Source organism: Chamaea fasciata, unplaced genomic scaffold (assembly GCF_029207755.1).
Source record: "Chamaea fasciata isolate MVZ Bird 193981 ecotype frontalis unplaced genomic scaffold, bChaFas1.0.hap1 SCAF_2, whole genome shotgun sequence".
Classification (NCBI taxonomy): Eukaryota; Metazoa; Chordata; class Aves; order Passeriformes; family Sylviidae; genus Chamaea; species Chamaea fasciata.
In genome coordinates, this window is record NW_027094087.1 from 3327133 (window position 1) to 3342790 (window position 15658).

The following is a 15658-nucleotide window of genomic DNA, read 5'->3' on the forward strand; positions in this document are numbered from 1 at the left end:
AGCTCCAGAAACCAATCCATATCACTCTTGCATCTCTCTTGCGCATCACTCTGGGGGCTGAGGTAAAGCTAATTTTCTTCACATTAACTGGTATGGGGCTGGTTTTCCTCACCACGTAAAGTTATTTTAACTGACAATTTAAAACATATCAGTTTTCCTCCAGTCTGTTTTGCCTGTGACAGTAATTTGTCAGTGATCTCCCTGCACTTCCCTCCACCCATGAGCTTTTCTATTTGATTTTCTCAGTCTGAGCTGAGTGAGGAGCAGCAGTGTGGCTGAGGGGCCTCCCACAGCCAGCCAAGGTCAAACCACCTCAGTACCTTCAGAACCTGCAGAAATTCAGCCTCAGTGAACTGCCTCAGACTGCAGTTCCAGCCACAACAGCCAGACCCCTCTTTTGCTTCCCCATAAGCCTTGTGAGCCAAAGCATCAACACTAAATACCCAACAGAGATTGCACTGATTACCCAGAGACTGGAAGAGTAATATTCAAATGATTTACCATTCATTCCAAAATAAAGGATACTATGGGATTCAGCTTTACATATTTTTATAGTTTATTTACAAAAGGGTCATTTTAAAAAGTCACTATTTCTTGTGATCTTAAATTTAAATTTAATTTAAAGCATTATGGATGCATGTCTAGTTGAAGATGAAGTTTCTTAGCCCCTGGAGTAATGAAAAAATTCATCCCCATATGATACAACTTGGCGCTTTTTATCAGTGTCACTGTTGGCTCAAGGTCTCTTTCTGCAGAAATGCAGAAACCTCGTTTGAAAATGGATATTGGCTTCCCTACCCGTGCTCACAGGCTTGCTGCGTGGTCCAAAAACCACGTCAAGAACACAAAACCTGCTCATTTACCACCAATAACCATCTGACTGAGTTGTCTGATATATCTGAACGTCTACACTCTTTATACTTCTGCCAAAAATAAAGCACTTATCAGATATATGGAACGGCGAGGTCTCAAAAAGCTCTTGAAAGACCTAAAGATTACATTCTTTCCAGTCCCATGGGTAACAGTGGAAATCCCAACAGAGAATTTTTGTTACCTACAATGTCGGTGCCTTAAGATCTAAAATTTATGTGCAGAGCAGCCTGAAGTTTGTTAGCAGCGGTTATTTTCTGTGCCAGACTATGAAATTCAGAAAGGGGTCCTTTCCTGCGAGTGCAGGGGTACTCCTGAAATCCTGCCCTCATCCACAGCCTAAACACAGCTGGGGCTTCAGGAAAGGTATAACTGCACACTCCATAACCTAATAAAGCCATTTTTTGATTGCAACCTGGAGGACAAAAGAAGAAAAAAAAAAAATCACTTAAATAATACCTCACAACAAAGAGAATTTTTCCAGTCTCAAGAAGACTGAGACATGATGAGACTAAAGTAACATCTCTCAGCTTATTTACTGTCTGGCAGTGCACTAAGCTGGAAGAGCCGCCGACTCTCCTCTCAGTGAAACGATGACATCTTGCTGAAAAGAACTGAAGGTGTGTGCAAAAAGAGAAGTCTGGGGATGCCCAAGCTCTTTCCCTGGTTTGTATTTGAGGGTGAAGCATATCAAACCTCCTCTCTCCTCCTGCTGTGGCCATCTCACAGAGCTGCACACGCTCAGCTCGCCCTGAAGCCATCACAGGACTTGTCAAGGATCCCCGCAAGGTCCCACAGAGCTTCGGATTCTAGATTGGGTTTAAGGAGGATTTAGGTGTCGAGCTGATCAGACCGGAGTAATTACAGCCAGGAAAGTGTGTAAACGCAGCCGTTTTGAAAACACTCATGTCAAAAAGGGCTGCTAATGAACTTAGACCGACTCAAGGGTTCCTAGACAACTGATCGGAGGCTTTCAGGGGACAAAGCTCCAATTCAGAAGCTTCCCTTCCGTCAGATTGCCCTGGATCCTAAGGTAAATCCATGTGAGCCATGCCGACAAACCTGGAGGCAGAGGTGCTTATTCCCTGATGGCCACACAACTGCACCAAGCGCCCACAGCGATGAGTGCTTGATTCCCAGCCTCTCCTCACAACATTCCTATTTCTTCTAGTGAGAAATGCTCGCTAATTGCAATAATTCCTGAGTTCCTCCTCGCCCTGCTGCAAGGAAAGAAGAGCCCTCTGTGGCAGTGGCTGTGCATCTCCTTAGGTAGCTGCCTCCTCTTTCTCAGTGACATTCCCCAGGGAATTACAAGACGTATTCCAAACACAAGACCAGAGCAAGGCTCGCATTGGAGTCCAAGTAACTCTTCTTTAGATTAAAGTGAGTTTTGGGAGGTTTGTTTGATCCACAGTAGGTTTATTGATCTACAAAAGGCCGTTCTTCAAAGCCCATTGGGAAAAAAGGAGGAAGGACTTTCTACGAAATGGGAAGAGCTTTGGCCTCAGCTGTGTTTTTGCTCCAGTCCTTGTATATACTTTAACTTAAAAACAAGATGTGTGGCAACAAATGAGAAGGAAAAGAGAATCAATCATGCAGGACCCTCTGTTATCATTTCACCTCAAATCTTTAAAAACTACATCCTGCTTAGCTCATCAGAAATGTGACTCTGTCCTTGGGCGTGAACATTCGTCTAACATTACAGCTAAACAGAAAGATATTTTCTTCCTATTATTCAACACATTTTTGCTCAAATTAAAAATATTAACATGAAATATTTTTTTCTCTGAAAATACCCCAGAGATTTCATGAATTAAGGTAACACTGAGTGCCTGGATCAGTAAAGTGTTTAAAAACAACTGCATTCTTCGCCACAGTCATCACATAATTTGAATCACCTGAAAAAGGAAGAGAAACTTTGCTTTTAACCTATCTTCCCACACTTCATTTAGCTGCATTCTGAAAATTAATTCTATTCCCTGATGTGATTTTCCCTTGCCCATCCAACATTTCAAATCTACATAACTTAATCTATACACTAATGGACTCCTAATTTTCTGGGGTAGTCAACCACATAAGACACTAACACAGATCATTAAAAGAAGTGGAGAATCTAAACAAAGACATAACAATTAATTCTGTGCAAGCAATAGCTCCACCACAAACCTATGAAAAAAATATTTATGACATTGTTTTTCCTGGCAGGATGTAATTTCAATAGCTAATTCTTCCATCAGTTTGTTTTATGACTGTTTATTTTAAAACATTGACTGACTTCAATGTTTTAAAAAAACAGACTCTAAATCTGTCCAAATTTCTAAATTTTTTTGTTGTTGTCCTTCTGTTAACCAGAATTTAGGCAGATTATTCAACCAGTCATTTAGCCTTGCTTCATTTCTGTTTAGCACCTCTGAAGTTCATTCCCAGTGGTGTTTTCTTTGTCCTCAGGGACAGAATTTCATTGCATTGTACCATGCTGGTAAGGGCTTGGAACAGGGAAACTTCATCTATGCGCAGTATCAAAATTTACAGGAGAAGTCAGCTATTGCATTAAAACACTTCAGGCCACTCTTTGTTGAAGTAACCCACCAAAGAGCTAAGAGTGACTTCTTTAAACTGTTGTTATTGGTTTCTCTGTTAACAGGAAGCTGTACTTTATCAGTAGCCAATTAACTCAGAATTATCTGTCTGTCTCTTCTCAGCCACCCTCACACAGTTGCAAAAACAAAGAACAGCAAAGGAGATTTGTCTGTGAGATCACCTGTACAACACGAACGGCAGTAAAACCTTTTTTATGGGTGGGCATGAAGGAACCATAATATGGGAATAAAAATTTTTATCTAAATTATCTAAAGCTCAATTGAAAGCTTAAAGCCACTGTTAAATCAGAGAGCAGAGAATGAGCCACAGAAGCAGCAATAACTATAAAATGTAATTTTACTCGGAAAGGAAAATGTGTATTTGATTAATTGTAATACTCTAAAATATGCAGTGCAAAAACGTCAGGAGTTTTCCATTTACCAGCTAAAATCCCAGGATGAGAAGCACTTCCCCTTTGATTTTTTTTTTAAATTATATATTTTTTGTACATGTCTTGATTCATCATCTCTGGCTGCTCTCTAATATTCACATTGGGTGAAAACTACTGCATTATCTACTCCTGGTAAGCAAGGTTCTTTCCTTCTGACAAACAATTCTAGATAACTCATGAGATATTATTCCTGGCAAATGAATGAACTATTTTCTTTTTTATTTCATTCCTTTGAGGCTGTCATGGTCTGGAAAGCACCGTTAAGGCATGCATATAACTTAGCACCAACGAATCTGAATTGTTTTGTTTTCATTTCACCAAGCTCAGTGTATATCCTACATATTTACAGAGGTGAATAACATTCTTCATGAAGCACAGCATCAACTTCATCAATGCAGGACTTCCAAGACAAGCAAATTGTCCCACTGAATTTTTTTTTTAAGATAAATGTGTTCCCTCAAAAAAATTTCCAAATACTGCTTTTTTTTTTTCCCTGAGAGCATATTTTCTTCAATCATTCAAACAAATATACGTGCAGTACCTTCCAACCATTCGGTTCAGCATTCCTATTTCTTATGCACATTTTAATCAATTTCTCCCATAATTACCTATATTGTTAGAACACACAAAATTAAAAGCTGGAATGAATGAGCCTTTTAGTTCAGCAACAGTTTTATTCAGAAACTACTTTTTTTGGTGCTAAGTGAGTATAGGATGGCAAATTATAAGAGTAAAGCTGATGCCACTGTTGATTGCCTTCAAGTGTGATTTTTTTTTTTCATCACGTGCCTCCTAGACTCCACGGTTTTCCACAAAAAATAAAATTGACTTTAAAAAGCACATAATTTTGAGTTGCAAACTGATGTCCAGATCTTATGTCTTCATCAGGTCAAGGATTTGGTCTTTACATTGTATTCTTTCGGGGTTTTACAAAAAAATATGATTTCCAAACAGAGCTGGGGAAAAGGCGAAATGCGCTGAAATGTAAAACAAAAGTGTCTTTTGTTCCCTTCAGAGTCCCTTCACTCATCTCCATTGTTAAGGTATTTCCAGTGCCTGTTAATTAATTGCTGTGATTGAGGTCAAGTTTGGAGATGATAGGGGGTTAATTTTAGACTCTCTGGAGTGCAGACTAAGAAACTCATTACTGTTCCTGACACTGGAATGTCAAGTCAGGCAGACCTATAATATCTCAGGCTCTCAAGGATATTGACCTTTCTGGAAAGAGCTGCCTTGGCCTGGGTCGTGGAGGTCTGTGCTTACAGTACTTCTTAAATTTCCTTGCTTCTGTTGCCAGATTATAAATTACAAGTGAGAGCTCAGTGTTTCTAATTAGTCTGGTGTTCTCCAGGGGGGCTGGTGAGTATAATGCAGCAACACATGTAACTAACTACCACTCAAAGTGCTGTTAGCAGAAAGCCAATTAAAAAGAAAATGGGAAGAAAAATTGCTCTGTGCTCACTCCCTGCTCACTACTTCGAAATTACTCAGTGAGTCTGACTGTTGGTCAGCAAGAGTCTCACTGATTCTAAGGTAACTTTACACTTGGTAAGTTTATTATGAGGGAGGGTCATAATTAATTTATAACCTGTGTTTTTCTTATGAACTTTTCTAGCAAGTCTGAAATATTCACAAACTCCATCGCTTACAAAGTGACAAGGAGTGGGAGCAACCACTTCTGACATCTTTTGTACCAGAATCAGAAAGCAAAGAGCAACAGCTCAAGTCAGGGACTAAGGCTTGTTGTTTCCCTTTAAGATCATAGTCCATTACTAAACGATTTCTATTTATTAAAGAAAACACTAGTCTTTATTTCCTCTAGTGGAAGTAGAGAAATGAGTTGAACTATAAATCCCAATTCATTTAAATTCATTTAAACTTATTAGGTCTTCTAGGCACTGGTTTGGTTTGGGTTAAAATTGTTGCAGAAACACCAGGCCCTTGTCTCTCTTTTCTGAAAACTTCTGTGGCCATACATGAAGAGAGATAAAGTTCATTAAAAGCCAATCGTAAAAGAAAATCAATGGTGATGGTGCAAGCTGCAGTTATACTCTGTTCATGACAGACTCTTCAACGCAGAGCATTTGCAGCTCGACTCCTCTGTGGCTCATGTAAAAAAGGTATCTCTTAGTATATGAATTTTCAGAGAGCAATCAAGCCACTAGTCCCGAAAACTGTCAATGACTTTCTCGCATTAACCTGAATTTTGTCACAATTCAAGGTTATAAAGGCAGCCCTACTGTATTTTTGTAGAAAGTCATCTGAAACAGCCAAACTTTAATCCCATGAAATTCCTGCAGGCATGCTCAGAAAAATACCAAAAACAGGTGCCCAAAAGAAGCTTTTTCAAAAAAAATATTCCTTAAACTGGCTTCAAACATGTGTCCGTGTTTAAATCAATTACTTTTTCTTTATATTCCCCTGTCTCAATGAGGATTCACATTAGAGGGGATTCAGTTTGAACTCAGCAAGAGCCAATGGACCTCCGAGTACAGGTTTAGGTGCATTTACAATTTACTGATGGAAAAAATATAATCTAATATTACTGATAATAAAAGAAGTAAACTGACATTGAACTTGATTCCGGCAGTCATATTCACACCAACAACACACACAGAGGATAATGAGGCTTCTCTTTTTAAGAACTGATGCTTGGGTAATCAGATACTGAGAAATTATTTATGATTAATGTATTAATGGTTATCCACTCCAAGTTCTACCATTTCCTTTGCTGATACAGTAGCTACAGTTTAAACAGCAAGAGGTGTTTGCCACTGGAAAATCAAAACATGGGAAGGAGATCCAATATTTATAAACCAAAATGATTTAAGGTCCCTGTGCTCCACCATATGCTATCCACCTCCCCAGCAAGCTCATCTGAAGCGAGCTGTCGATCTGAGATGCAATAAAACAAGGCAAAGATACCCTCTAACTTCATCTCAACTAAATTTACAGACAAACTGCCACATCAAGGCATCATCACTCCTCAGCCTGTGCATTTATTAACGCCGCACAGGGGACAGGGCCCTCGCTGTTGCGGGTGCGACAAAGAGCTCGATAGCTTTACTCCTGTTGTGTGGCAGGCAGACAGTATTTCTTTCAGAAATAATCCACTAGGACGCTGCTCCCAGCGCTGCTTTTCTTCTCTGCGCACTCAAGACCCACTCTGCTGGCTGGTTTTGCATTTGTGATGTGTTTGAAGTCACTTCTTTGCTGGCCTTTGCGAAGCACGTGCTGTTTCTGATCTTGAGGCAGTTTGGGAGTGTGCTGATAGCTTCAAACCTGCTCTGGCTCCAGAGTCCCACCGGAAGGATGTCTGATCCAGGCAACCAGAGAAAACTTGCTCTAGAGCAAGCTCTGGATTGCCCAAGGAGGAGTTTTATGGGTCTTGGCACAAACCACCTTAACCTACCAAGCTTTCCCTACAGGGTGAACTAATTCTTGGCATCGTGGCATTGAATTCCTACCAGAAACCCTTAAAAGTAACCATAAAGTTCACTTTTTCTTGACAGTCTCACCAGAGTCACAAGGATGCATCTTTTATTACACAGAAGCAGCCGGAGTTCCATTCAGTTTCACTGTTCTGCAGCATTAAGGTGTGCGGAGACAAGGTATTGTTAATTCGTGTTTAGGGTCCCATTACGGCACCTCTGTCCCCAAAAGCCATCCTTATCCGTGTGAGTAACAGGGAGGTCACACACAGGATTTGCCTGAATGAAGATCAAGTGCAGGAATGAAACTGCTTGAGTTTACCACAGCTAGCATCCGGGAATGTTACCTTTTTATTTAATTACTTTTTAAAATGCTAATTGCCTCCAGTAGGTAAAGCCACCAGAGAACTGCAAAATTCTCATGCAAGCGGTTTTGCCGTCCGGAAGAACCAGTTTGGATCCCATCGGTTTCTGTTTCAAAAGTAATTATCCCGCAGCTTTACGGCAAATTGCTGCTTTGCAACAACAAAGCTGAACATTTGCACTTCTTTTTGAGTGCAATTGTGAAAACAGAACTGCGGAGAGACCATTCACAACTGCTCAGCCCTTTTTCGCTCACCATTTTGAGGGGCAGCTGGAATTCAACTCAAAGCCAGGCAGAGCAAGGAAGGGTTTTCCTGTTCCCTCTTTGCTGACTCCTACTCTGGAATGCAACGAAACGTTGCATTCCATGCATGTATTTGTATATTGAATGCAAACATATACACAAAACTGCCTCTAACAGATTCAGATGTAAGATACCACGGGAAAAAAAGGTTCACATTCACTCAAGAATGTGAAATAAACATGGGTTTGACCGTTTTTTTTTATTATTATTAGCTTCAACATCATAATCTCACATAGAAACACGAGCCACTTTTTTTTATTCTGCACTGGAAAGATTAGGAAGCTGATTGCAGACACTTGCAACAGGAATTCATTCCCAGACAGTATTTTTAGCTGTGATACCTTCCCTGGTGCTGAGAGCTGCTGAGAGCGAGCCGGTGCTGCTACCTAAAGGATTCATTTAGCCCTCAACCTGCTCGCTGACACAGAGGTGCAAACCAGAGGCACTGTCCAGCCCATAGGATTGGCATCTCTGCCTGAGAATAACTACTGCCCTAAAGAACTTTGAAATGTGGAGTGGGAGGACCTGAATCCTACCAGGCACAGCAAGAAAAAGGACTCTTTTGTAACATATTAAAATGGTTCTATAACCTGTTTTTGTTACACATCATTTGTAAATTATTATATACATTTTTGTGAACTATTTTGTAAGTTGCCTTAAATATAATTGGCAATGTATTTACACAATTTTTTTTTTTAGAGAAGACAAAATTAAGCTAAAGAAATCAGCAGAAATAGAAAAGTCTGTAGCTGAACCCTGAAAGCCTGTAAAACTGTATTTTTACATGCCCATCATTTGCTAGAAACTCCAAAGTTTACACTCCAACATGATTGTGGTCCAACATAATTAAGGTCTAAGTGGGGGTGTGAGTCACTGGGAATTGCAGCAAAACCAGCAGAGGTTTAAGGATAAGGAGAGCAAGGATATCTGCTGGCCCCAGGACAGTAAGAACAATTCTGCCTTGACATATTCTGCTTGCCCAAGGTTGTCCAGAGGGACTGTGGAGTCTCCATCCTTGGAGATACTCCCAAAAACCATTTGGACGTGGTCCTGGACAAGCAGTTCCAGGTGACCCTGCTTGAACAGGCTGGTTGGGCCCAAAGTCCTGTAGAGGTGCCTCCCAAACTCAGTTCTTCTGTGGAACACATAGAAGGCAAAGGCCTTAATTTGAATATATGCAAATATGCACATTACACACCATTACTTGGTTACAAGTTACATCCATTGCCTTTGTCATTTCCAGTCTTCTTAGCAGACTTCACTTATTCAGTTTGTAGAAATTTTAAAGAGAAACCCAAGATGACAAAGGACCTCGAGCAACAGGAACTAACAACGTCCCGTGTTCAGAATTAAAAATGCATGGAGGGTGGGATTTAAAGTGGGCGTGGAACAAAAATAGAATTTCAGCACATTTTATGTCAATAGCTGCCCAGCTGTAATAATTAGGGTAATCATTCTATTATCACAGAAAATAGTGTAAGATAATAAATGCCCAACTACGAGCTTAGTTTGCTGTTAGTTATGAAGTACAAGTTACATTAAAAAAAAAAAAAGTGAAAAAGAATTAACCTCAGCTGTACTAGAAAATATGAGTAATTTTGAGCATTATTTTCTGTACAGCACAATCTCATTCTGATTTTTAGATCTGCAAGAAAACTCAAAGTACTGATTTCAGAGTGCCTCAGAATTGCTACAATTTGGTCATTTTTTTATATTAGCTACTGATAAAGCTTTCCAAAAGGAAAGGGCTTATCATTAAAACTGTGATAAGAGGAAAAGCATTTTCCTGAACTAGGATATCTGGGCAGACGTAGGGAATGTGATCATTGACCAGCAATATTTCTAATGAATCTATATTCTTTCCAGCCATTTCAGTATGTTGCTTTTATAAGTTTGTAAGCCCAGAAAAAACCTCTTTGACGTTAAACTAGAGGCTAGAGAAAGATCTTTGTAATGCTACTCCATTAAATGCTGTAAGTGTTGTACATTTCCCCCTGGAATTGCCAAGTTTTGGTTCCCTTCTCTCCATTACATTCCTTTTAAGGTACAAAGGGTTCACTGATGGATGGCAAAAACGATTAGAGGCACGCCAAGCCTTCCCCTTAAGGAATGAGCAGGCTAAGATTGAGATGTTTATAGATGAGGCAAATAAGAGAGGACACTCCAGAACTTTACACAGTAATGAATGTTGTAAAAAAGACAAATGGAGTGGAGGTGCTCCTATTTGTCACGTCTCATAATAGAGGAAGAATGGTTACTTCAGTGGCACTGACAGGCAACAGATAAAGGATTTTTTTTTTTTTTAATCCCATAAACAACAGGTAAGAGTCAGGAGATTCAGCTTCATTCTTTGAAGTGTCAGATTTCATATTGAAAACTAAAAACATGAACCTTCTGAAGTAACAGCTCAGAAAAATTAAATACTCTTTAGAAGAACTGAAAACTTTTCTTGTATTTCCATTTTCATTTAGGAAGGAAAAAAAAAAAAAAGGAAAATTTTAAGACTGAGCATGTCTGTGGACACAATTTTAAATGTTTCACTCAGAAAAAGCCGAAGCATTTTCATGAAAGAAGTTATTTGGATTTTTCTGCTAAATAAAATTTAAATTGTTAGCTCTTCATATATAAAACTTGATGCAACTGAGTTCTAGGTGAAATATTTGCCAACCATTCATACTCTGAGCTAGGAAAAAGTGCTTTCCATTACATATTTTTACAAGCAAAAGAAGAAATGTAAATGGAAAGGATATAGATTTTTGGATTAGTTAAAAAAACAGCGGCTCTAGGTCAGAAAACAACGAGGCTTCTTAAATCTTCTGTAGCTGTGTCTGGTAATCAGACTAATTAGAACACTGAACTAAAACTGCTGGCTGTTACTTTAGTTTATGCACTCCTGAATTCACAGCTCCTGCGTGTTGTGCTAATGTTATTTTCATCCCCAGAGAATTAGAATTCATTTTCTAGGATGAAAAAAGGTGCAAGACACAGTGCAAGCTGCTACCTGGTGAGAAGGAAGGTAAAAATATGTAAAGGGTTATTAAAATTCAAGCTATGTAACTCATTCACTAAACCTATTTTTCCATGCTTATATCAAGTTTACTATTAAAATAAGAAAGTACCCTTGAAGATAGAAAATGCAAAATAAGCTGTGGCAGCATGCAGATTCACAGATTTTGACTGCATGAAAGTTTTTGCTGTGAAAAATTCAGAACACAAAATAAATAATAATATACACATTCACTTCTATTTCTTATTTAGTGGAAAAACTAAACTAAAACTGTCCAAGCAGAATGCTTGGGGTTTTTTCAGCCTGAATTATTTACCAACCTTTCGCTGAAGATTATTTTAAGTGGTCAGTGTAAACCAGAATTGTTTTATTTTGTGTAATGGGAAAACCATTCATTTGGTAGGTAAAAAGGAAACAATTTTTTGCCAGCTGTGTCTGTGTTTGACGACCAGGCACAGAAACAAGCACACTGCACCCAAGACTATAATTTTGCACAACAAATTTTTGATGCTCTCTAGCCCCTGTTTAATGGTGTCATTAACAGCATGTTACGGCTTTAACTAAGTGTGGCTCCACTTTGTTTTGACTACCCTGTCATTATTAATTCATTTAGAATCTGCTGTAGTGATGCTGATCATAATGAATTCATTTTATATTAATGTGCATGTCACACTCATTATCATGGGGTTTTCCACTATAATTTTGTCTGAACGAGAATGAAACCAATTGCAAAAACAATTTGTTTGTTGTGGTAATGTGTTAGGAAGGAGTAACCTGCCTCCAGTTTTCACAGCACCAAGTGGCATGGGATGCGTGTCCCTTCACAGATTCCTTCAGAGGCATTTTTTTCCTAATCACATTTGAGCTGCTAGAGTAATTTACAGAATTGTGGGCTGCAAGTGGCTGCTGGTACACAGAGTGTGGGCTTGCCTACAAGTTTCCCTTGTGTTTCTGATGTGTTTCCTAATGACATCATGCAAAAAAATTTATATTCTGAAACCTTCCTGAGATCTTGGCAACATTACAGAGCTGTAACAATTTAAATTTTATTGAGCAGAAAAATCCAAATAAGAAGGTCTCTTGTGAAAGCGCTTCAGCTTCTTCTGAGTGAAGCATTTAAAATTTTGGCCAGAAACAAGCTCAGTCTTAACATTTTCCTCTTTTTTTTTTTTTTCTTGCTAAACAAAAAAGGAAATATAAGATGAATTTTCAATTTCTCTGAAGGATATTAAATTTTTCTGAGCTGTTCCTTTAGCAGGTTATCTTCACACCTTGCAAACCCATGCTGGCATCTCTAAGCACGGGGCACTCACCCTCCCGACACCTGATGTATCCACCTCCATCACACAGAAATCAAGAAAGATTTTGGTTAGGAGGGATAAATGAAGCTCTCCAGCCCAACCACCTGCTCAAAGCATGGCTCACTTCAAAGCCTGACCACATCATTCAGCATCTTGCACAATCACACTGATTTTCCCCAGATACAGAGAACCCACATCCTCCCAGCACTCCTGCTCATTCAATATCAAAATTCAGCAGAAAACCACAGAAAGGCCCATTTCTCTTTGGGCTTCAACTTGCCTTTTGACTTGAGTTTTTGAAAGGGAGAACTTTAGCAGAAACATTTCCTACAGTCCACTTCCTGTGGACTCCACATCTACACTAAAAACCTCTCTAGCTAATAAAGACCAAGCTCGATATTTTCCATATCAAAAAACTGGGGCTCTTCCCCAGTCAATGCCTCCCTCAGCCACTTCCTGGAAAAGATTTCTCTGAATCAACTCGCCCTGTTATGAACACGCTTGAGGTCACACGACCAGTGGCTTCCCTGAAAAACACCCCCGAGAAGTCCACAGGACGCACAAGATTATCTTTCCTACTGAAAACATCCTGACAACTGCAGTCCTCGTGAAGATTCTTAGTTACGTCCATGAAAATGACAGTTTTAAACAACAGGGACAAAGAAGTGGTTAGAATTTGAAAAGAAAAAGAAAAGAGATGGACTACAATTTCCAGCCCTGCTCCATTTAAACGACAGTGCATTTTAGCAACAGCTGACCCTCCCAACAAATTATTATTTGTGCCAGTTGTATTTTTGCCACGATCTTAAATGACTTGGATTGCTGCATTTTTTGCTCTCCCACAGAGTTTCCATTAGGATGTGGCTTCTTCTACATCGGGCTGTTAAAACACATAATCTCTGGAAGGGTGAATTTACAGATAATCAGATGCCATTAACATTGAAAAATTTCCTTCCAGATAAAAGGCGCACATATTGTAATGCAGATTTTCATCATTAAACCATAAAGAATTAAAGCACATTTTAGAATCAAACCCCTGTCCAAATTCACTGGAGAAGCTGTAGAAGTTTCCTATCACAAGTAGTGGAAAAATCTCTTAGAGCAGCAGTAGCCCAGTGTTGATGAAAAACCAGGTCCTGCTGTCCCAAACATACAAGTTTAGGAGGACACACACCCCTTTGAATCCAAGAATTTTGAAGACCAATCAACATCACTTCATTAAAAACAAAAAACAAAAAACAAACAACAACAACAACAACAAGTTTTAGAAATCAGAGGAAAAATGAACAGAAACAATGCAGGGGAATTAACAATTGAAATGTAGAACACTACAGTGTCTTTGCTTTATCCTTTCTTTGGGCACATTTCTATAGAGTAATTTCACTTGGGGTGAAAACCACCTCTGCCTCTTGCTTCAAACTCACACTTCCATGCAATGCAGGTGCTTATTTAACCTCTGGTTTACAAGTTTGTTTGCTGTCAATATAATCCTGATTTATTTCCATTTTATTTGTTGAGGAGATGAACAAGTGAGTACCATTCCCAACGCTGCATTTCACACACTGCCCAATATAGCGTGGACGTGCTCTCAGCCTCTCTGGTTCTGCAGCAAAGCAATTTTTGATCCCAACATAAACCAGCCTGCCCTGAACACAAGAATTACTCACTCCCAAGGGCCTGACCTCTCCTGTGTCAGAACAAGCATCTCTGGGTGCAATTTTCTTAACTGCTTCAGAAAAACCTTAATATTCAGAAAGCACAAATGAGGGTTGTGTGGAAAAGACAGTTCCACCTCATGGAAGATTTGGGTGATTTGTTTTCTTTTATGTAAAAACCTGGGCCCAAGCTTGGGCGTGGAGCTGCCCTCACCCAGCAGAGATTCTCAGGCAACTCAAGGAAAGGCCAAAGATTATAAATAAAAGTAGAATTCAAAATACCTTAACTCTTCCGTCAGACAAGTTGCATCCACCCCGGTCTTGAGCTGTTTCTTGACCTCTGGTATGAGAATCCTTCAGCTGAGACTCTGTAAATTGCTGCTTCCCAGTTCAAGCCAAGAGCAGCCCTGCAGTGAGTTGCAGTGATGAGGAAGAGCACAGCAGTTTGTCATCCTCTGATAATTTAAGTATTTCCTCCCAGCTCTCAGCTTGGGCACAGCCCAGAGATGCCCCACCTGCCCTCCACGCCCCAAAAGGGCGGCTCCTGCTCCTCCCACAAGGCTGAGGTGTCCCAGCCTCGGGCTGTCAGTAGGTTTCAGAAGAAGAAAAGAGCTATGAGATCATAAACTCTGGCTCTGGCACTCACCTAAATTCTTAATGCTTCAAAATAATGAGCTGCACAAATGAAATTATTTACTCCTCCAAAATAAGGTTTCCTTCCATCTCAGAAAAAAAACAAAAAAAACCCTCAAACAATAAACTGTTTCAGCACAAACTCGGTGTTTCAGAACACCAGAAAAGCTTTCCAGTGTCAGGTGGCCCCCACTGCATGCTTCTCAAGATCCTTAAACTGCACAGAGAATTGCAGAAAGTTTCACAGTAGAGTTTGCTGCAACTTCTCAAAAAATTATCCATAAAAACATTGTTACAACACTTTATCAAAAGTGATCAGTCCACGGATAATTTTCCCTTTTGTTTTTCAGAACCATGAGCGGATGTGTTTGTAAAGCACAAGTTGAAGTTTTGCCACAAGTAACTAAGTCCCATAGAGAGGATGATTGCTCAATTCAAAGAGTGGATTTATTTGACTTACATTATGCAGAAGGTCAGACCAAATCTTCAAAGAGGTTTCTTTTTCTCTATAAAAATCAATAATTCTATTGGCCTCCGAGGCAAACAATAAATGTGTCTGAGAAAGGCAAACACCTCTTTAACTTTTGAATTATCTATTTTAAAAATATTCTATCTTCATGTGGACGATCTCGTGAAGCTTTTAGTGTGCAGTTTCTGAAGATGCATATTAGAAAGGGGGAAAGAAACAAGAAACTGTGGGAGAAACCTGCGATTTTGAGATCTTTCACAAGAAAATAATAATAATAATAATAATAATAATAATAATAATAATAATAATAGTGATGATGAAAACCAACCCTGTGAAAGTGCTTGCATATTTCTTTTCAAGGAGGTAAAAAGTTGTTAGTCCCCTAATCAACTGTCAGGTTTGAATTTATTGCTCCAAGTTGACATCATAAAATGCTGCAATACCAGTGCTGAAATCTGTGTTGAATTAATACCTGGAAGCAGAGGTCAAAGTGAGACATACTGGATTAAGCAACAAAATCAACAGAGGGCTATTCCTATGGCATGTTTAAGGTACTTCAGTTTATATAGGATCCCTAATGTCTTCATTTTTTCC

The 15658-nt window shown here is 39.3% G+C and overlaps 1 long non-coding RNA gene across 1 annotated transcript in view; it reads right to left on the reverse strand.

Moving 5' to 3' along the window:
• Positions 1-14379, reverse strand: part of LOC136285792 (uncharacterized) — a 147271-nt gene extending 132892 nt beyond the window's left edge. Inside the window, exon 1 of the long non-coding RNA XR_010719530.1 lies at positions 14245-14379. This is a non-coding gene — a long non-coding RNA (uncharacterized lncRNA). The remainder of the gene's footprint in view (positions 1-14244) is intronic.
• Between the last annotated feature and the right edge of the window lie 1279 nt (positions 14380-15658).